This window comes from Seriola aureovittata, chromosome 20 (assembly GCF_021018895.1).
Source record: "Seriola aureovittata isolate HTS-2021-v1 ecotype China chromosome 20, ASM2101889v1, whole genome shotgun sequence".
NCBI classification, from domain to species: Eukaryota; Metazoa; Chordata; class Actinopteri; order Carangiformes; family Carangidae; genus Seriola; species Seriola aureovittata.
The window spans coordinates 18,951,775-18,974,736 of record NC_079383.1 but is presented as its reverse complement, the minus strand read 5'-3'; the positions used below and the strand labels follow the sequence as shown (position 1 = coordinate 18,974,736).

The window sequence follows — 22,962 nt, the reverse complement described above, 5'->3', positions numbered from 1 at the left end:
TTGGTCCAGCTATGGACTCGGCCAGTGTCATAGATCCTTGTGTGTTTTAACTCTTTCTAATGTTTGCATTTTTGGATTGTTTTTGTGTGTCGATGAAATTGTTGGGAGAAATTAAGTATCTTGAATTTAACTGAAGTTCCCAGAGCCTTCAAAAAGATCTTGTTTCATCTGATTTATCCATCCAAAACCCAAGCTATTCCATTTACTATACTGAAAGAGTAAGAAAACCAGAGTTTATTTTTCCCATTTTTGCTTAAGAACTAACTAACTTAAATTACTTAAATTTTAACACTGTTGTAAATTAGATTTCTGCCAGTCACTTCATGTATTAATTGACTTTTTTCTGTCTTAGAAGTGCAAGGCCTGGCAATCAGGGCAAAACCGCTCGACTCGTGATAAATGAAATGGAAATGAACTCTTGATGGAGTTTATTCATTTTTGGAGTACAAGAAGGACCAAATGTCAAAGCTACAGCTGGAAAGAAATAGGAGCACCTGCTGTAATACAATAGATATGTCATCTGAGCATGAGATTGAATGGACATCGTCTTAAATAAACACTGGTTTTGGTATCAGCTGGATGTCCGGATTACGAATTAGGCTTGTGACACGGGGGGTTGCCGTCTTGTTTAGGCGCACTGAGATTCATTTCAGTACATGGAGAGCTGTTTGACACCCTGGCACACGATTTGACAGTTTGGCAACGGCGCACTGGCTCACAAGCTCAGTACTTGGGGCATGGAAGCGGGCAGATGTTGTTACAAAGTGAATGGTTCAATCACAGCTCTGGAGACTGTTCTAAAGAAACTCTGCTTACATACTACACAACTCAGCTGGAGCTCTAACAGCGATGGTGGCGGTGGAGCGACAGTATGAATTAAACCATATGTGCTGTTATTTCCAAAGTGTAACGTATGTGCATCCAAATGGAAACAAAAAAACTACACCAACGGCGCATGTTCTTATCTAAAACTAGTGTATGGGAAAATGGCAAAGATGCATTGACACTATTCTCCTTCCTGTACCTATTCTGACTCACACGCTACATATATATTCTGATGAAATGGAATTTAAACTTTCAAAGAAATATGTATTAGGTCAACTATTGTCGCTTGTTATAAAACAAAGTATTAAATTCAACCTTTTCCTGAGGTATTCAAGTGGTACTAAAATTCCCGTTGTCATCTTAACTCTAGTGGACAGCCCCCGCGGCGCGCCTCTCATCCACCTCAGATCTGTGAATCAGTAGGGACGCCCTGTCCATCTCACCCCCCAACCCCTCCCTCCCTCTCACTCTCATAAATCGTTGGCATGGTCCAATTAACATCTATCTCACATTTCCACGTCCGGGGCGATGCACGCAAAGGGTGAGCGGGTCTGACAGTCGCGCAGTGCACTAATGCTTTATCAGTGCCACACATCAGGGTTCCTCTTTGCACGGTGACACTGACAACTAACTGACGTGACTCTCTCTGTCAGGACACTACATGGCTTTTGAATTAAGAGGCCATATTGCACTGAAAGCAATACTTAAAAAGATAGTAAATGTAACGTCTCACAGCACAGCAGATGTAGAATAGGAACATTTTTATGAAAAACCACCCGATTCTACGGACACATAGAGGAATATAGCAATATAATTTAATAAAAAAAGACAGCTAGTAATTAATTTTAAATGTATGCAATGAAATATGTTTTATATACTTTTTATTTTTTTTGGGACTAAAACTCAAGCTCTAGTGAAAACTGCCAGAGAATCCGCCCCATCTACCCAAGTTTAATCTCAGTTTTGTCTCTATATTCTGCTGAACTCTCCTTGAGCAATACGCTGCCTGTCTACCGGTTGGCTCTGTGTACATTGTTGGGTATAAAAGTGTTAGTGAAACGCCTGGAGCTCAGAATGTAAATCTAGGGGGGGATAAGTGCGATAAAGGATGTGCCCAGGTGACTAAAACGCAGGCTTTCCCTTGAAGAAGCTGAAACCTCCCGGAATGTGACCAAAAACGCGTACCCCGCCACCCCGACGCTTTTAAGCAGAGAACAAAATAAAATACTGAGAGGCAGCCTCCAGGATCCCAGACAGGAACGCACAGTGATTACATAATGACAGTTCATCCTTAAGAGCTATTGGGGGAAAAAAAAGGGAAAAGTCTCTGAGTCTGAGCAAACACTCTCAAATGTGACATGGAAATGCACCCCCACCCCCACCCCCCCCTAATAGTACATTAACTATTCATGCAGCATATTGGCAATCAAATGGCTCTATTTTCATGGTTTGCAAAGACAGTCTTCCCCATAAAACTGTGGGCAAATATGCAAACATAGAATATTCTTATCAACATCCCACTGCAGCAGTATTTTTTTTTTTTTTCCCCCAGCTTCTACGTCACACATTTATTTTTTTGCTGTATCACACTTTGAAGCCACTGCATCTTTAACATATGACTCAAACATCCTTCCAAAACTAATCTTAAAGGGCTTCATTTCTTGTTTTGTATGAAATACGTCAAGCCTGACACTGCCCAACAGTCTTTATCTGCCATGCTGGGCAGTGCAATTTTTCAATGAAATCCTTAAATGATGAGTGTGCTGGGCGTTTTGTTGACGTGTTGATCCACTTTTGAAAAATCAATGCTCAAATCTTGGCAATTAAACATCATGAAAAATATATATTTATTTAATATATTTATGATTCATTAAAATTTTTTTATTAACATTCATTAACATTCTCAGAGTTCTAATGAGGCAAACTATGTATTGACTCATTTTTTTCCTGCTAAATAATGAGGTCAAGATTGCATTACTATTAAAAAAAAAATGCCCTGCTGCGATCAAACTTCCTTTTACAGTGCCGAGTGTTCTTTTAAGGAAAACGCTCTGCTGCCTATTCGTCACTGCAAGTGAGAGCAGCAGATGAATCACTCTAACGCTGCGCTCACCCATACTGAAGAAACCCGGAGTGCAATAATGTCAATGTGATTCAGACTGCTCTGTGTCCCTCTGTAAGCAATGAAAGTCTAAATCAAAAAAATGGAAATGCTGGATGACAACAGGCCAGAGACGGTGGTGTTTGAAAGCACAGGAGAGGAGGGCTTTCTCTGCGGCTCCAAAGCAAGAGAAGTGAAATGCCTCCAAGGTGTTAACATTCCCCGACTGATTACCATGTACCTTGACATAGCTGATGAGATAATGGAAAACACCTTGTGTCTCTTACCAGCTGTCTCCTGATTGGCTGTTGCTGTTTGTCTGGCAGCCTAATTAAGTCTCTGGAACCACATGGTCTGTAAGTTGTGCTGATGATCCCTTTTATTTTCTATCTTTAAAAAGATATCAATCCAGTTTTGCATTTAAAGCGCCTTTTCTATTTTGTTTTTTTCCTATATGATGTGACTATGACAGAGAAAGCAAAGTAAAAGGCTGAGTATTGAATCATTTGATATTTAAATGAAATTTGACCCATGAAAGAAATGTCCCCACTGAAGGACAACCGCATTCACAGTGTCTGACAAACACTATTGTCTGTCCACAATTTGTATATGGATGAATATGAGGGTGACAAGTCAACTTCATTGATAATTGGATAACAGACAATAATAGCGGCAGACAGGATTAGCTACAGTGTGATCAGTGGAGGAACCCTCACTCAAAACAACAATGCCCCTGGAAAAATCGTTACTGGAATCAGTTTAACCCATCACCAGGTCATGTGGAACATATAAGATGTTGCACGAAGGAGAATATCATAAATGATGACGGAGAGCTGGACTTGAATATCATCAACATTGATTTTCTTATCCATTTTTATGATTCGCTCAGAGATGCTGTGGGAGACACAATGCTTTTTCTTTCAGGATGAAAACAGTGAATCGTGTCTAATTCTGTGTCTCGCTGACACTGGCAGCTGTATGTTGTCAGTGAAGCTGTTTCACTGTAGATTAGAGAAGCTGTGATGAAGCAGCAACACAATAAGTTGAAATCTGAAAAATTTGATTTTCTTTCTGGTTTTTGTTGCAAATTCTGTCTAAACAGCATCAGTGATCCTTGGTTGGTTTAATAATTAACTTTCCCAAGGTGGTGCTCCACCACCACCACCACCACCACCACCACCACCCAACACCCCCCCTCCCAACCCTGCAAAATCAGCCCTGCTCATGCTAGCTATTGGTTTCCTCTTTAAATTATTCCAAAATAACAACTGCTGCTGTCTGGAATTTAAACGACAATATTTCCTGCATGTTTAATACTCAATGTGAGAGCTCATTTGTGTATGTGTGTGTGTGTGTGTGTGTGTGTGTGTGTGTGTGTGTGTGCCTGTGTATTCCCATCACAGTAGCATGTCTGATAAGAAAATTTAATGACAAAAATTCTGTGCATCATTTATTTCCTTGAGCCCGCATAATAACATCACAGTGCTGCATTAGAAACAGGAGATTATTTTACCTTGTCGCATCCTGGATTTGAAAGAAGATGGCATCACTGATAAGACTGATCAACACTCGCCTTTTCAAAGCTGTAATGCTTATTTGCAGAAGAAAAAAAATGACTAAATTGTTGGTCTTGGTTGGCAGATGGAGCCAGTGAATGACCACTTTTTTTTGTTTGCCCACTGTGAAAAGACTGTAAATGTTTTGGAGGAAAGCGTGATTCATCTTTGTGAATGGCCCCTTGACTGTGCTGTTGGAACAATAATCAGTGTGGTTTTTTTCCCGGCTGGATTGCGAGTGATATGTTAAAAAACATCATGGCTGCCATCACACAGTCGCCACCTGGAGTGAACCATTTGTGCACAGACTTCTTGATGGACCATACCAGCTTTTAAGATTGAGTCTGCACAATCTAGAGACAGCTTTATGAGCAGAATATTAATGAGGGGTGCTCCAGCGATTTAGTATTCCACTTCCATTAAAGTAAGGCGAGAAACCCTTACATTTAATGCCCATGAACTTGCATCCCTTTTAAGCCTTAGTGTCTTAGTCACTAAAAACAATCCAAAACTGGCCTTTCAGAATCAAAACAGTACAAGTCAGACAACTGACTAAATACTCAAGTTTTCACAGTGTCAACGTGTGATTTACACATCAGCCTTGTTTGATAAAATGATTATTTTATGGTGTTGCAACTTGCCGCCATGCTGAGCAACATATACTGTTTAAGATGTCTGCTCAGCTGCAAGCGCGCTGTAATGAGTGACTGATAATTGCACAGTTGTTCACAGTTGAGTTGACACAACACTTCAGGGGTAGGGTTTGTGTAACTGGTGTCAAATCAGGGGGATTGCAGTGATTAACATGTACAGTTTGGCCTTTGTGCACTCGTCGTGATGTCTGCATCGCGCACTGTTGATATTCAAACTCTGCAAGTGTGTTTGTAAGCGAAACAGACATTTTCCTGAATTGCTGTCTTCAGCGAGATTAATAATGGTGTAATTAGCTCTGTGCCCTTTTCAAACAGGAAAACATCCACAAGCCTGGACAAACACGCATATTATTATATCAGCAAAGAGCGTCTGAAAGGTAGTGAAGCCATCTTTGTTCTTTCAAAACAACAACAGTTCGTCTTGGATTGCTGCCAGGCATGAGGTGGCGTACTCCACCTTTTTGTAGAAGGGAAGCCAACAGGAACAGGAAATAAAAGCTTCCCACAGGTTAAATGATCATTTGGTCTGTTAATTGCTGCGATGACAACATGTATTGTTTTTTTTTTCATTTTTTGGGCGTACATTAGCAAATCCAATTCTCTTTAAGGCTGAGATGAGCTCGCTAATGGGTAATCCAGATAATTAATCAATCACAATTTCTATAATTTACCATTCAAGCCATTAATCAGCTGTCAGAGCAGTGTTCATCAGTGTTCTTCAGTTTAACCACTGTTTTAACCACTGTCAGTGCAGCTCGAGGCCTATGCTTTGCATATGTTGTCATACTACTCCCAACTGTTCCACTTGCCAGTTTTATGGCAAGCACATTTCAAATTCAAGAAACGACTATTATTAGGCCTCCTTGGAACTCAGTTAGCTGCCTCATCTTGCTTCAGCAACATTCACAGAAGTGATGATAGCCAAACGGCTTTGAATGCAAACACATACTGCGAAGTGGCTTTCAACTCCACGTGACTCGCCTCTGCCGCCGCTTTATTGGTTAAGTTCAAAGTTTTGGTTGGTAATCATGCTGTACTGCTGTTACGTCTTCCAACGCTGCACGTTTCAACCGTGGGAAAATGGCTTGTATGTGGGGACATAACTTACCACTTAGTAAAGCTTGATGGATGGATTTTCAGCAGAGGGCCCTCTGTGGCTGATGCCTTCAGTGCATCCCATGCAAATTTATGTTATGCATACCACATATGGTGTCTCAATTAATTTCCCGACGTTCATTTAAGACATTTATCAAGGGAAAATACCAAACATTTGCTCGTCAAAGCTTCTCAAATGTTATCTTAAATAGATTTTGGAACATTGTGATGGACATAAACTTCTTTTTAGTAATTAACTGATTATCTGAAAAATAAATGACAGATAAACCGATAATTAAAATAATCAATGTAGTTGCCGCCTCAAGCCCACTGGCAAAATAAGAGCATATCTCTAAAGCAAGGGAGTAGGAACTAATACAAATGTCCCCAGGCCCCAATTAGAGAGAAAGGGGAAAACATCCAAACTTCTCCCTCAGCACAGCTTCCCCGATCATACATGTAGATAACATTTACATGTTGTCTACATCAATGTCGGAGCCCACAGCAGCTGAATGGTTTCTATAGTACAGAGCCATTCTGTAAACTGGAGGAATAAACCACATCAGATCCACAGTCCCCCCCTTCACTGTAGCTCAACAACATACTACTGAATCATATGGCACATGATCTTTTTCTTAAACATTAGCAAACACACCACAGAGGCCAGCACCTTGCAAAAAAAAAATTGCAATGCTAAAGATTGGCAGCCATACAATTCTCCCTGTGCTCACACCAGAAGCCAATCAATGCAACATTAACAGGGACAGCTAAGCATCTGGCACTTGGCTCACGCATCCTTACACACACACACACACACACACACACACACACACACACACACACACACACACACACACACACACACATACGTCAAAGCATTACAGAGAATTCAGATGACTGAGGCATTCACTCAAATCGTGTCTTTATGGGGTTTTTTTTTCTCTCCCTCTACAGAAAGATGGGATCTGGTGCGGGGAGAGAGAGAGAGAGGGAGAAAAGCTAGACTTATAGAGGGGCTGCAGTCAAAAGAGTGGACTCCTCTGTTTCCTGCAGTGCGCGTAAATTTTAGTCTGGCTACACTGGTGCGGCACACGCATCACAAGAGGGATCGGATAGCCTCCAACTCCCACTCTATTATAGTAGCCTGTCTATCATTCATAACTCCACCGAGGCGCTGTGTGCAACAACACCCCAAGAGAGAAGACTTGAGGCGCGCCACAGCCAAATACACTCATTATAGCCGAGAAATGACTGAGAGCCAGTGTGCGTGTGCGCGTGCGTGTGTGCGCACTCTTGCTCCTACTGCTTCTGCTACCCCCCTCCTCGTGTCATGTTTGTTTCTGCTTAGTGCCAAATTTCACGGGGTCGCAATCGCAAATGCGCAGACAGTCAAACTCAACCGTTTACGAGCGCGCGCACGTGCTCACGCGCACCACAAGACTCTCCTGGGCTTATTTATTTACCGGTTCCATCAAACACAACACAATGTACAGGCTGCGGTACACACACACCCGCGCCAACAGACAAGTCACGCGCACAGGTACAAATGATAAAACTTACACACTATTAACAGATAAACAGCGCGAGGAAGCCAGACAAACTTACTTCTCTTGTCTTTCCTGTCCTCGTGCACTCCCCTCAACACACATGACAGCTGATTTAACGCCGAAAAAGACACGCGAGTTTGAGTTTGCTCCTCATTTTTCTCCTCTTTTTCTTCCGTGTCTTCTTTCAGTTACCTCTCCCCGCCGCTGTCATCCTCTCCCGGGCAGAGCCTGACTGCACGGCTTGCGGAGAGCTGATACTCTCCCTTTCCTCCCGTGTGTGTGTATGTGTGCGGGAGACAGGACGAGCGAGCAGAGCCAGTATGTGTGTGCGGATCTCTCTCCGCCGAAGCATCCTCCAATCCTGCCCGGCTACTGCGGCGGCTCAGGCCGAGGACGGCAGCCGATTGGTCGGTTGTCATATCAATCCACCGTTACCCGGCTCGGACCGGCCTCCCTATGCTCCCCTACCCACCACCACCACCACCTCTCTCTCCATTATCTCCCTCTCCTCCTCTCCTCTCGTTCTCTGTTAACACGTGATTATATAAGATAGTGATCAGAAAGCGATATGTTATCCCTATCTAATTTTCTACACACAGAGCCAGACACAGCCTATCTTCCCTGACTCCCAGTAGGACACAGAGCACCAGTGACCATGAAGAAAACTGCACAGCAAGAGAGAAAAAAAAACCCTGCTTCAAAGCACAAAAAATAGAGGAATTTAACATCTAATAGCCGCAAAGTTACTGAGTGTTCACTCATTTTTCATCTCATCCTGCTATAATTTCCTTGTGAAAATGAAACACTCGTTCTCCTCTAACAAAACAGTGCCAAAGTTATTTTGTTTTTCATTGTCAAGCTGTAGTTTAATTTTAAAAGTATGAGAGACTCTGGCTGAAACTCTGGACAGCAAATCACACTGACATTAAGAAGTGTGGGAACTGCAGAGCAAATATGGCACTGAAACTAAATATGGCAGCAAAACTGAAAATAAGTGTTTAAAGTTCCTCTCCAGACATGTATTAAACTATGTGAAAAATACTGTGATATGATTAATATTTCATGATTTCCCACATAAAAAGGGAAAGAAAGGGAAAACTGGGGCTTGAAGCACATCGAGGCTTACTTCCTCATTGAGAAACTCTGTATCAGGCCATGTGCCCTGCCCACCACTGCTGCTTGCACTAGGTTTACCAGTGAAAGAGCAGAGCGTATCAAGATGGTTAGCGGAAGAAAAATTAAGACAGACTAAGCCACAGACTTTTGATGTGCACCAAAATCTGCGACTAGAAGACGTAACTGTAAGTTATTTGTTTGTTTGTTAGCTTGTAACAGGCAGTTAGTGGCTGTGCTAATGCAAACTCTCGCTCTCTGTACTGACAAGGTTTCGGTGAACGGTGAAAGAGCAGTGCATATCAAGAGAAATAGAGGAAACATTGGAGAGAGTCAGACCCAGACTCAGATGAAGGTGAGTTGGATGAGTCTGTTGTGCACCAAAATTGGCAACTAGCAGACATATCAGAGTGGTGAGCATCTTTCATTTGTTTATGTTGTTTGTTAGCTTTCAGTGGCTAACAGAGTGTTAGTGGTTGTGCTAATGTAAACTCTCGCTCTTTGTACCGACAATGGTTTCCGGTTTATTTTGTCCACCTCACATCCCCACAAGTTGACGGGATTAACTCCTTAAATTGAATGATGTACGAAACCCTTGCTATCCAAATACGTCATTGGTTCACTGCAATTCCAAGGTGGAAATATGCAGTCATGGCGTTTACTGCTTATTTCACGTATGATATGACTTGTAATATATATAAAAAAACACCATATGCACATGTTAACAAGGTTAAAACCTTGATTTTAATCAGAGGGGGGTTTTAAAACCCCCTTTGAGTCCTTAGCCTAAAACTGTACTGCATTTTATCTGCTTCTCAAAGTTTCTTATGAGCTTCAAATATGGATGGGTAGAACCTTTTTTTCTTCTGTAGAACAACCACTGGCTGTTTTTCTTTTAAATAAAATGTTTAATATGAATAACTGTATTCAAGATTCAAGATGTCATGGCACTGTTTCAGTAATCCCTCTGAATTCATCTGGGTCAAGGCTCAACAAGCAAGGACGTGAATAGTTAACATGTTTTAAAACAAATGAATGACATATGCATCTACTTAGGGAAATGTTTGAGCCTAAGCAGCTATGTTATTTAAAAAAGAGAGGTCCTGATCATAAAATAATGAAGTTCGTGTTTGAGGAACAAAATAATTGGGGGCCCAGACAATTCATCTCCTGATCCATGTTAATTTGGCGGAGTCCCATATCGCTCCAAGTTGGCTGTGATTGTGTTTGTATGATTTATGTATTTATTTTCCTAATAAAGATGGAAATCTGGAGAAATATTCAGACAAAGTCTAACAATCCAATCACATATTAAAAAAAAAAAGATGTGAAGTATGTTTTAGGTTCTCTGGTTGAGATTTTTGAGTCGGGAGGAGTTGAGTGTTACTCTCATCCTCCAGAATCTTAATATTGCCATCAGCAAAGCACAGCTACCAATTACTCCATTGAGTTCAGAGGGAGTTAGGAGAGTGAGGTCAACATCTAAGCAGTGGAATTCAGGAAAAATGGTATTAAGATTCACATAGTTTAATTTGCTCATCTGGCTTTGCTCAGAAGAAAAAAATGTGTAGCTTTTAATTGTTAAATGGCCCATATTTGACACTTTCCCAGTGTTTTATTTGAAGTTTTGATATCTATAAGAAGATATATTTGTTTAAGCAACAAAAACCATCTCAATGTAGTTTTACATCGTCTTTCTCAGGCCGCTCTGTGGAGCTCTATTAACAACACGTTGGTGAGCCAATCCTCTCTTTTGAGTGATTGGGCTGGGCTTGGGACAAGCGGCAACTGCTTTTCCTTGTGACATCACAAAGTTACGGAAGTCCTGATGGCTTGTTTTAAGGGTTAGTTTCTCAATATGGGCTGTGTGCATTTCTCTGTGGACTGAGTGCTTTGATACTTTCACTAGTATAGCACCTAGACTTGCTTTGTAATCAGGAAAGACATGGAAATCTCACTTTATACAATATGGGACGTTTCAGACAAAATATTGCATAGTATCTTAGGTTTTGGGAAGTCTTGGAGAAAGGAAAGAGCTTGTTCATGTGCTCCAACACAACTTTATCAGGTCAAACTTACACTCGTAACAACATAGGATAAAGGGATGCTACTGGCACATACAATTATCAGTCTGCTTTACTTTCATTTAGACATTTTCTAGACATCATATCTAATTGAAAGCCTTTTCTTTTGTCTACTAGGTTTTACTTTTTTTTTTTTTTTTTTTTTTTAAATATGAACCATCACTGAAACCATGACAAGTGAAAGGGCTAGTTAGCTCATAATAAAACTGACCTCAACTGCCCAGCTGCCGTGGCACTACAACATCCTTGCTACCACTCATCCCACTAAATGGACACTTCTCCTGCATAGCCTCTGTTTACAGACAACAGGCTGCATCAGTAGTCGGCTGCTGCTTTGAGGTGCATAAGTGATGCGCTGAGGCGTTCAATAAAGGATGACGTTTTGTTCTGAACAGTGTTTGGAAATGCTTCACAGTGCTCTCTGAAATTCGAAGCTGTTTCTGCAACCGTGTGTGCATCTATAAAAACACTTTACTTCTCAAGTGTCTACACATCTGGTGTCACTGACAAGTCTGTCACAGGGTCTGGTCCCCCGGGGGCATTTCAATGATGTTCAGTGTCCGGCCATAATCTGACTGGGAGACGAATGCAGACTCACAATCACACTGACAGGCAATATCATAGACTGTGCAACACCTTATTTTAACAGCACAAGTGTTCATCTTCATGCCAAGAGAGAGAGTGACTGTCAACATGAGCCGCAGCAACATGTTTTAGGAAGATTAAACCTGATAAAGTGGCAAAAATACCAATAAATAATAGAAAATAAAAGCCTAAAATGTTACATTAAAAACTCCATATAAACCATATTTATACTTAGGACCATATTTAGCCCCTATAGCTTATGCCAGGCACACCTGCTTTTTCCATAGCATCTAATCACTAAATTACCTCTTGAAATATTCAACCAAATCAAAAATCCCCCTGCTACATATCATTATAATCCCACATCAGAATCAGTCTGATGTGACATATGCGTCTGTGTGCAACTTATGTGTTATCCTTGAAGAAGAATATTTTATTCATAGAATATAGAAGTGCCAGTACTTTTGAAGGTGTTTTAGGTCCAAAAGATATTTCATTCAGTTGTTTACTTTCCATTTGGACTGCATCCTGCTCTCCTACGCTACTCAGTCTTCAGATGGAAGCTAACATGCTGCCAGTGCCTGAATGTTGTCACTTGCTTTCACATTTTCTTTATATGAAGGAATGTGGACGCACATTAATGGAGGTTATTCAGCAGTTATAAATTCCAGAACAGCTTCAGTGCTCCTTGACATTGGCTCTCTGAACTCTACTGGAGGATGAACACCATTAGTACAAAAGATATTTCCTCATTTTGCGTTTTGATGATGGCAGTGGAGAGCTAACATGTCAGTCCAAAATCACCCATAGGTGCTCAGATGGGTTGAGATCTGGTGACTGTGAAGGCCACAGCTTATGATTCACATCATTTTCATACTCATCAAACCATTCAGTGACCCCTCGAGCCCTATACGGTAGTGGGTCATCCTGGAAGAGACCACTCCCATCAGGATAGACATGTTTCATCATTGGATAAAGGTGATCAGTCAGGACAGCATTGTATTGATTCGCAGTGACCCTTCAGTTTCCTTTAAAAGGGTCAAAAGGACCCAAACCATTGCAGCAAAATGCCCCCCACAGCTTAACAAAGCCCCCCTATCTGTAGGGGTTAAACGTTAAGGGCTGTACCATTCTCTTACATGACTTCCCCACTTTTTGAGAATATGGTGAAGGATGACTCATCCGACCACATCACTTTTTTTTCTACATCTCTGAGTGCCTCTTGTTTTTCCACCACTGAACTCTTAAATGTGCCTTTGTCTATGTAATGAGGGGTACATACACTGCAACCCTACTACAGTATCCCTCTCTAGGTAATGATCGATGGACTGTTGTTACTGACACAATCTGATCACGTCCTGCATTGACATTCCCCTGAGGAAGAGTTGCTCTTCTGTTTTTCCTTCCATATCGCACCAATACACGTTCATCACGGTCGTCAAATGCACTGTTGACTGCAATTTCTATTCAATGACGTCTTTCTCATAGATCTAAATGCGATGAGAAACACTGTCCAGTTGAGGAGCCTTTGCGCAAGAAGCTCCTGCCATCCCAGCACCAACAATGAACCCTCTTTCACTTCGATCTTTTGCTCTTCTTCACCTTAACAGAAAAAAATCAGAATGAACTGGATGTTAACTGCTTAACTGTACCTGTAACTGCTGTGCACCTGTGGGGATACATCTGCATTCATCATGTTTCTCCACTCATTTGTTCAGATTTTGCCTTTGTAATTTGTCACCTTCAGTACTTCCAATCAGAAGATTAGCTGCAGTTTACAAAATATATTAAACTGATGGTAACCATAACAACCACCAAGAAATGTTTGGTTCTTCTGCACTTCAGCAATGGCCAATGACATGATTAGCAATAATTATGCACAGTGAATGTGTCCTGATATAGGAAGTATTAGAGCCGGACCAATATTGGACTTTTGGGGCCGATGCCGATACCGATATTAGGGAATAAAAAAATTCCAATATCGATATATCAGCTGATATATATATATATATATATAAACATTTGTGAAAAAGATATGTAATGAAAGCAGTTTAACAATAAACTTTATTGTCCAAAATGACATCAGTGCACTGAAACGGTAACATTCACTGGGAATTAAATAAAATAACTATAAAAATAAATAACTATGAATAAAAAACATAAGAACAAATATGTATATATACTATACACATATAACTTGAATGAAAACAAAGGATCAAATATGCATAAAATGCTGTCTATATAACTTGACCTGACTTGAGCATTTCCGCTGCATTATTGCTTCTTAATAAAATAATTCATATCAGCGTATATCGGAGAATATATGCGCAGATACCGATATGTCTGTGATAGGCCGATAAAACCGGTATGGCTCTAGAAACTATAATATCAGGAAATTTTGTTGTGTAATATTGCTCACATAATCTCTGGAATGAAGGATTTCATTGACAAGTGTACTTACTCTCGACTCTCTGAGAGTAAGTACAGACTCAGATGACGCATACTTTTCCATTAGTGGTGTTTTAAAACATAGTGAGATTCGCAGTCGGTCTCTTTTAACCTTCAGTCCTCCGGTCCGTGCCACATCTTGGCTTGGCCGTACTTGCCTTTTCTTGGTTTCAAATCACAATCACCTTCTGCACCTAGCACTTCTCAGCTTGGCTGCTCTGCATCTCTTGGTTTCCAAACTCAATTACACCGTTTTGAAACTGTTTTTTTTTTTCTAGCATGATGATCTTATTTTTCTTCTTTTTTCTGTCGATCAATTAGTCAGTCTGTCTGTCAGTCACTCTCTCTACCTCTCCCTCCCTCCCTCTCTTACACACACACACACACACACACACACACACACACACACACACACACACACACACACACACACACACACACACACTCACATTGCTCAGGTACCCTGGGGCCAGCTGTTGAGTCTGCCTATGTATTCAGCCATGCTTTTGCTTTCTCTGGATCCAAAGGGAAACTTAATGAATAATGAACGGAGCAGTGAAAGGGGGCTGGTGGGTGGGGGTGAGAGGATGAGGAGATGGGCAGCACAAGAGTGAGGGAGAGAGGCCCTTCAGGACCAGGACACGATGGAGAGATGGAGGGAGGGCAACTTGTTAGTGTTCTCCCATCAATTAGGCTGCAGAGGAGACATGAGGAGAATGGAGGGCGATGCGTCATGGACAAGGGGAGGAGGAGAGGGAGTCGGAGGTCTATAAACTAAAGTGTGCTTGCTGAGGAGACAGATTAGGCATCGGAGGCGAGCAGCAAGATGAGAGTCAGAGGGAAGTGGGCATGGAGAGGCAGGGCTCTCGCAGACGTCAGAGGATCCTCAGCACACTGCCTCCAGCTTCATATATCATCCAGGCCTAGTTCTTCCTGCCAACACCACTGTGTCTCTGGTCCACATCCAGAGTTGGCATGCAGCTTCAGATACGCTCTAAAGTGGATCTGCTCAGTATATTAAAAAAAAAAGGAAGTAAAGACTCTCCTCTAAACTGTTATACAGGTGTTTTCATTTTTAGCCCTAAAAGAAAAAAAAGAACCACACTTCCTGAGATTCAGGTTTTACATCACTGCCAGAAGTTAAGGCTGGATTTGAGGATGGCATAAGTACTTGCTTTAGAGGATAATTCTGGTGCCGTCCCTTTTATGCCCATCATCTAGTTTGCCCCTCTGGTATCGGCACAAAATCAGAGGAAGCCGTTTTCTTCCACTCATTTTAGCACTTTGTGAAAAATCAGCCCAATTGCTGCAACTTGAATAATTCTGCAAAATTAGTGCCATAAATGTAAATTTCTGAAAGACAGAGTTGAAGCAGTGTGCTGCTCATGTGGCTGCAAAAATAAGTGTTGGGTGGTTGCTGGGTAAACAATGCTTTTCCTGCCTAATTTTTACATGACTTTAGCCAAACTGCACGTGTCTTCAATTTTCAAAAATATAGTAATGTAATATCAATATTTTGTCTGGTTTATGTGATAAAGAAAATTGCATGAGGTTAATCACTTTAGTTTTCATTCATATCACTGTATATTCATTGTCTCTAAGATGAGAGTTTTCATGCCAGTGCATGCTTTTCAGATTTCTCTCATCATCTCAGAAAATAGTGTTTAATCTGAAATAACTCCCTAACCTTGGCTGAGCGATGTTCGGGTGGTTCTGGCTAATGATAAAAGAAGCTCTATCCACTGTATCTCCATGTAGCCCCATTCACTGTGTGGTATTCTCCGAGCCACAGTGCAGAAGCATTTCTTCTTGTTGTTACCAGCACTTCAGTGATGCACAGGCTGTTTATCTATATTCAGAAGAGAGATATCAGATTCTCTAAAACCCACCATTAAAGTATAAGGCCACCGCTCTTCCATTATTCCTTTTTAAGTCTGTATGTCGAAGATCAAAGGAGGTGTACCAGACTCTGGACACCATTCAACAACAGTGCATTAGTCCCAGAGCGAAGACGTATGTGCCACCATACGGACAAAACCTTGCACTTACAGCTGACATCCTTTGTGACTGCATCACACTTAGCTTTTTGTGATTTCACCTTTCATGTGCTCTGGCTTCTTTATTAACTGGAACACCATTTCACTTCACTCTGGGTTTGTTGGAGTTTAGGCAAAAAAAAAAAAAGGATAAAACATATGTAATGAATTTCACAATGATTTGGGAAAATGTAAACTAGCAGTAAACAGAATGTAAACCCATATGGTTGAAAGTGTATGGATTTCACTGATGGTTTATTAATGAGGGCCTGGAGAACTTCCTTGCAGGAGGAGTGTGGAACTCTGTAAACACACAATGCTTCTCCCTAACAACAAGCTGCACAGTGCTTTAAGGGTTACTCCAGTATCGATCCAAAGGGTCATTTCTCTGCATGATGTCCATTTCCCTGACGGGTTTTTAATGACAGGTCACTAAATCATTTTGCCAGGGGGGCTAATTGCTGAAGAGCTTTTAACGATGCACTGAGATTACATTGTGTTCTGTGCACAAGTTTGCAAGCGATTAACTTGGGAGGACATTTTTGTGGGGTACCAGAACCAGTGTTCTATTTTTTTATTATTCTTAAATGGGACACACTGGTTCTGTGGACCACCACCCCCCCATACATAAAAGACATTTGGTCAATTAATCACTGCTAAGCAGAACTGAGGGATTATGCACTTGACTGAATCTCATTTCAAGCTGCTGGTTTGGGTGGGTGTGTGCACGGGAACTGCTGCGGACACAGACAAATGGTGGAGGCAGTGGGCTCTGCTGGAGCTGGGAGACACATATCAGCAGGGTAGGACTGGGAATTTGTTTGCCTCCCACAACACATCTAATTTATGTGTTTGATGAGCATCAAGGTTACAGCGCAGCCCCGCCATTAAAAATCCATATACCACTCTTCCCTCAGTGCAAGTCTACTGTGAGCACTGTTACCCCTGAGCACTTACCCAGCCAAAACAAATTGCAGCTCAGGAATCAAACAAATACTTGCTTTTGCCGCCGACTCTGAAAACATATTGTTTCCTCGTTAGAATGCATCAAACGTCTCGCTGAAGAATATGCAGCCCCTCAAAGGCCGGCAGTCTGTCTCATGCACAGTGGTTTATGCAGTCGCCACTCTTACATATGAGCAGTGAGTGTTTCGACAGTTTTCACTTCGCTGTGAGTAGGCAGTGGATATGGAGAAGTTTTTAAAATGACACGTGTATATAATGACGTCTGACTTCATATTTCAGTTTTTCCATTTTAAACCAAAATGCTTGAATGAGAACCTCATATTCTCGTTAATTAGGAATTCACAAGATCTGATTTACAGTCCAAACAGAGGCGCCGCTGGGTGGGAAGGAGGGGAGAATGTCAAGAGTCAATCTGTTTTACACAGCAGGAAGTTTACATTTACATCCGGCTCAGACACACAATGGAGCCTATAAGTAACTGCAAATCACGTCTGACTTGAAATATTAGCTGCGTAATTGGAAATGTAACAACTGGAACAACTGACAAAATATGAGCAAAAGCCAAAAAAAAGAAAGAAAAAATCCTATCCTATGACAAAACGGGTTCATTGACTTTCAAATCCACGTTCCTTCGTTCCTTTGCGCTTGTGTATCGAGTGGCACCATGTGGCGCAAGCTCTGTTTCCCTGAGTGATAAACACAGGAAATGTTGTGAGCAGAGAGACACCGTTGAGAGTTATAACTCCTAATGGGCCGAGTGCACTCTGACTGAATGATGAAGCAGCTGCTAATGAAAACAAGAGCTACAATTACAGAAGTGGGTCAAGACATTTAAATCCATATCAAAGTATGGAAAACTTAAATCTCCTTCGAATGAGCTGCTGATTGGCTTAAACCAGGGTTGCAACTAATGATGTAGTTTCCTTATTAATTAATTTGATTGTTGTGGCTGTTGCTTTTGTTTTTCTTTTCATAAAATGATTTAGCCTAAAAAATAAAATGGTGACAAACCGTGGCCTTTTTAAAACGTTTCTGCACCACTGATTTGCAACCACAGTTCTCCTCACAAACTCGAAGAGCACGGCACTTTGGAATAGAAAAACATACTGCCAGTAAATATAATTCATACATGTTTCCTTCAAAATGTAACAGCCAAAACCAGTTAGTGTTACATAAATAGGACACAGGTGGCGCCTTCAAATTGCTTGTTTTGTCCAACCAACAGTCCAAAAATTTACAAAGATTATCAACTTAGAAAGATATAAAAACTGGGAAAAAAAATAATTCAGCAGTAAATAATGCATAAAAAGTTACATTAATGAAAAGTAGTAGACAGCCTTTAGTTCCGGAGCACATACCCAGATCGATGAGTCATTTGTGTATGTAAAGGAGGCATTTTGTTGATTCTACCAAGCAGTGTAAGATGGAGACAGTGCAGAAAGGAAGAGAAAACTAGTGTTGGTTTACAATGACCTTGAAAACCTCTCTAATGCACAATGATGCGTCATGCTCCAGCTCACTCATTCCCATAATACCTTGAGGCTTAACCAGGGGGTCAAAGGTTTCTCTGGAGGACACCCTCATTTTACCCTCTGAAATACTATGACCACCTTGATGAGAGTGTGTCTGAGCTGCAAATATTCCGGCAATGCTGATTTTTCCCTCTTCACCTTTCTCCACTGGGATTGAGGGAGGCTTTTCGCATCTTGTTAAGCTCCAATCAGTGGAGACTTTGTGAAGAATTGACATGCGAAGACACTGTTATTTTCATCTGCAATTACAGGCTGTTTTTGCTACATGTCCCCGTGTCACAGAGCAAGGTGGAAATTGTTACTAAAATGTGCAGGAATGTGAATCAGAAATGAGAGTGTGTGGTCACGGTTAATGTTTTGCACGAATGAATTGCTCATGTGCATTAAGTCTGGAGCTGATTTTCATGGTTCAGGGCCACATAGTTCCAGTGAAGGAAAATCTCAATGCTCCGTAAAACAGTGATACTTTAGTGTGCTGGAAGCTTTATGGACCTGACTTTGTTCTTGGGTCTTCTCCCTAAACTGTTCCCACAAAGAAATTGTTCTCCCATCACCCCAAGCTGAGCTCCATCAAACACATTTGGAATGAACTGGATCGCCGACTGAGAGACCATCCTCACCAGTGGCCAGTCTGACTGATGCTCTTGTGGCTGAATGTAAGCCCCTGAAGCCGGGGGTCAGAGAATAAGTCTGTTGTCAGGAACACATCTGAGTGCGTTGTTCGGGTGGCCTTACTTTATGATGCTTTTGCCCATCAAATGTGTGGTTACTAGATCACCTGTTTATGCAAAACAGAATAATCAGGTGAATTTTTATAGATTAACTACCCAACAGTATGAACAGTATACACTAAAATGCTTCTTACTAATGCCAAAGTAATAATACAATAATATAACATACAACATGAAATCATATAATACTCTGAAAGGGGGCAAATCTGCACAATAACTTTTGAATACATGAGTGCATAAGTAAAATGTTAGATTTAGGGGGTGTTTTGGAACTACAACTAGGTTTTTACCACAGTAAAGGATGTGCGTATCAGTTACATCCATTTTCTACTCTGCATTTTTACTCTGGCTTGTATAAACATGTATTTGCAATTGTGGTTTTATTTTTCAGTTTCTTACTCAAAATGAAAGGTCACGTTGTTATTTCTGTAACAACCCTTCGCCATTGATTTGTGGTGGGGGAAAAAAAGTAGTTCCTTTTCCAGTTACAGTTTCTGTCTGACAAGACTGAAATGTAGCTGTGAAATGAATTATTCAACATTCCATGGTGAGGAATACACCGTTGGATAGGCGCCGTTGTGTGAAGCATGTTTTGTGTGACGTTGCTTTCTTGCATTCACGTGCATAACCGTGAGAGTTAAAGGTACTTTGGCATCCAGGTGGTGAAATTATAACAGTGTGTCACAAAGTATACACGTTTTGCAGGTCAGTGTTGGAGACTCTCCTCCACCGTGTGCTCCTGCCTCTGGCAGCGCCTCGAGGATCTCTGTCCTCCCATGCATAGAGATCTCATTTATAGACCCACTGTAACCAATCAGCACTCACTCAAAGAGTTAGTTCTACACTGAGACACTCTGCAACTGAAAAGCTCAAACCTACTGGTACAGAAATAAAACAAATTCTGGGAAGTTTTAGATGCCAATCTGTCATTTATGGGCTTATTTGACAAAATTCTCAGCTGTCGTACATTTTTACAAGTTGAGTATATTGACATGGTCTGACTCACTGGATTTGTTGATGCATTCACTGAGCTTGTATCGTGTTTATCGTCTGTTTTATTAATGACTGTCTAGTCTTGTTATTGTGTTCCTGTTATTCTATTACACCATTAACGGGCTGTTGTTGGAGCATGAACACCAATCTACCTTGTATAAACAAAGGGTGAGATATAACATAAATAAATGCAGGTTTTGTTCATGTTTGTCATCTAACTTGAATTGTTATAATCATAGTTTTTTTTCCTGTCTCTCTGCTTAAAGACACACTACTTTAAAAAATAGCTATAACCCAAATAAATGGGCTTATAAACAGCCTAAAACTTAACCAACATTCAGCTCCAGCATCATTAACACAGCACTCGGTACCTGCAGTACGGCTGTATCACCTGCAGTGCTGCCACCGGGATATTGTTTGTCCTCAGGACGAGTGCACAGTGAATGGAGGAAGTCGTCATGTACAAATTGTCTTAAGAGATAACCTAACACCAGCGGCAAAGACCCTCCACTGTCTGTCACTAATGCAACGATAAGCACTGTTGTGGATTTGTAATGTGGGCAGACATCTAATGGGACTAATGGGACTCATTACATCCAACGTAATGAGTCAGCGTAGTCATGTAAAATACTCAACCACAGTATTACGGTGTGACAACAACACTGAATGTGAGACCACTTTACACAAGATAAGCCACCAATTCTGCCCCATGATGTTCCCATATTTTAGAAATTAGTCAACCTACAGTAAACACTCGCCTGCCTGTGAGTATTACTGGAGAGCGCTGTTTGTTTCTAGTCATATCATATTTGTAAAAGTTTTGGAAAGCAGAGAGAAATGATGTCACCCCGTCAACAGGGGCGTCAGATCAGAAAACACTTGTATTTGTTGGTGTGGAGTGCATGGACCAACGCTGTATTTAGTCATTTCATCTGCAGGACTTGGTGGAAAAGTGGCCCCTCCAGTCCTCAGTGAATGGGTGTGATGAATGAATGTGCAAGTGAATGAATGTAGCAAGTATCAGAAAGTGCTTTTAGTGGACTAGAAAAGAGCTATGTGAGTGCAATCCGTAGCCTAGCCTGCTTCTTTTGAGATATTGAATCATATATTACATGTAATGGTGTTCTACTCTAAACACATATAAATGCATATTTATTGTCACAGTAGAAGTTTCTGTGCAGCACCACTGACTGCTTTGTGCTCATGAGAGTTAAGAAGATGGAGCTCATTTACCGGGATAAAGGGGCTTAAACCTCCATCATCTCAAATAGTGTGGGTAGTGGTTCTTTTTTTTTTTTTTTTTTTCAGGTCAGTCGCCTTCACAAAACACACAAGAACTTAGAGGAGCTACTGCAAGACTGTTGACACGGAGCCGCACTTATTGGAGGGTTGATGGAATTGGACAAACTTGCTGTTTGTACAAAAGAGCTCAGTCACTTTCCTGAGAAGCCACAGGCCCAGCAAACAGCACGAAACCCCATTTGACCCTCTGAAAGGATCCACTTGGCTCCATTTAATTAATCCTTTTTTATACAACTAAAAGCAAGTATACATATTTTGTCACTGCTGACGGCTCCAAATGAGAATGAAAATGTCTCCCTGAATTTTAAATACTATTAATAATAGTGTGTTTGTTTATTATTGTCATTTGATGGCTGCTTGTAACTCACTCTGCCCTTTGAATCATTGATGTGATCAATACTGTGTCCGAGCGCTGCAGCTGTGGATGAAATCCAAGTCGGATTTTTTAATATCGGGGCAGGAACAGTGACCACGAGACATTGAATCATCCATAATAATAGCTGGATGAGAGACTGCATGGCGGAGGATGGTAAGCATCTGATGCATTTAGAAGGACGCAGCAGAAGAAGTTAGGGCTGGAAACATGGATTCCTTTTCAACTGTCTTAGTCAACGACCTCGTGGGACAGCCAATAATGGTGGATATCTATGACTGCATGATGTGTATAGAGCAGCTCTGTCACATTTCACTCTTTACTTATCCTGACAATGCATTTCTATAAAAAAAAAACCAGAGTATAGGGTGAGTGTTAGACAATGACCAAGGTAGAAGACAGCATTTCTGACCAATACACTGTTACTTATAAGCTGCAGATGTAATGTAATGGTGTTTCCACTTACAAGGATGTCATGTCTAAGGGTGTAAATGTAGCCAGTTATGATCCATAGATGTTTAGCAATGTGCCTACATGTAAACGTAATATTTTGAAAAAGCATCTAAAGGCGATATGTGACGATCCAGATTCCTGCTACTGTATTTGCATTTATTTGACCTAACTCCTCCATTTAGCGTCATAATTCAACATGCAGAGGCAAAATATTTTTTGAATGAATGAAGCACTACATTACATACCAGTGGAGTCGCCAGGAGGTGGTTGGGCGTACAAAAGCCCTCATCCAGAGTCCTATCTCCAGTTAGGTATAGGCAACAAAAGTGCTTTGGTTCAGGTGAGGGAAAGATTCTGGTGTGATTCAATACAGAAATAGTTCACTGTGACTTCCAAAACCATAATGCGTTCTCGCCCCAGTTACGTCAGCAGACAGCAGGCTGCGCTCTGCGTGACTCATGCGTCAACTTTCAACACAGAAGAGAACATTGGACGTCCTGTGTGTTTAAAAAGTGAGGCCAATAGAGCCTGAACAATCATCCGTACATGACTACTCTCCTCTCATTTCA

The 22,962-nt window shown here is 41.2% G+C and overlaps 1 protein-coding gene across 3 annotated transcripts in view; it reads right to left on the bottom strand.

Moving 5' to 3' along the window:
- LOC130161233 (cadherin-18) overlaps window positions 1-22,962 on the bottom strand; it is a 190,554-nt gene that overhangs the window by 72,491 nt on the left and 95,101 nt on the right. Inside the window, exon 1 of one of the 3 annotated variants that reach the window (XM_056364371.1) lies at window positions 7,836-8,084. The exons of the other annotated variants lie outside the window; for them this stretch is intronic. The gene's annotated coding sequence lies outside the window, so the exon portion shown is untranslated. Of the gene's footprint in view, window positions 1-7,835; window positions 8,085-22,962 lie in introns of those variants that run through there. 3 annotated transcript variants of the gene reach the window in all.